The sequence below is a fragment of the Nanorana parkeri genome, unplaced genomic scaffold (assembly GCF_000935625.1).
Source record: "Nanorana parkeri isolate BGI_ZX_2015 unplaced genomic scaffold, ASM93562v1 scaffold305, whole genome shotgun sequence".
NCBI classification, from domain to species: domain Eukaryota; kingdom Metazoa; phylum Chordata; class Amphibia; order Anura; family Dicroglossidae; genus Nanorana; species Nanorana parkeri.
Window position 1 is genome coordinate 120291 of NW_017306573.1, and position 995 is coordinate 121285.

Genomic DNA, 995 nt, shown 5'->3' on the forward strand with positions numbered 1-995 from the left:
TCTCAGCGGGACATCCCATTTATTTACTATGATACACAGAGAATCCACCACTGGGAGGGTGACGCCATCACTTGGCTTTGTGACGGCTGCAGCCTTTGGACAACATAAGGAATTCTCACGGGAGACATATAAGAAACAAGCACGTGGTTCCTACCAGCAAAGACGAATATATCCATTCTGAGTGGGGCTGGCCTTTAAGGCGTTGGGGGGGTCCTCTCGTTATGAACTACAGGCAGTTAATGGCGACCCAGAGCGACAGGAAAAAGAGTAAAGTGCTGAAGCTTGCCGGGAACGAGGACTAAGGTAAGCAATACAGCCTCTTCCTCAACCCTCAAGACTCCAATGTGAGAAAGAGGGAGGACGGGGAGGGGCAAGGGTAGTATTTGTGTCATCCCCGGAGTTGGGCTTCAAGGTGATATCCTCTGAAAATATTTCTACATTCAGACATTTATGGATCTCAACAATGACTACCATGGTCTAGTTCCTTGGTTCTCAACTGGTGGGTCGTGACCCAAAATGACCAAAGACAAAGGTGGGTCCTGAGGTTACGCAGGTTGAGAACCACTGGTCTGGCTGATGTAGCAAAAGCACCTTTCTGAGGGACACCAGCTTGTTGGAGGTCCATTATGAGACACGTGTCTAGATGGCCACCTCCAGAACATGCCATTGGCGACCATCACAGCTCATGGAGCAACAGAGAACGCTCCTGGTGCATCATGGGAAATTGAAGTAGTGTCCCTGCTCTAGTCTTAGTTGGCTGCTTAACCCCTTGCCGTCCGCCCATCATAAAATTACAGGCGGACGGCGGATCCTTCCCGGTGGGTGGACGTACCTGTACATCTTTTTGTTTTCTGATCGTGGGCGCCCCCTAGCGGGAGGATAACAGCCATTACCGGCTGTCTCATACAAGCGTTTGGCCGGCTCTATAGCTTGCCAATCGCTTGTATGGCCTTGCATGGTGCGGCCCACCTGCTTCGCTGTCGCGCCCCCCCCCC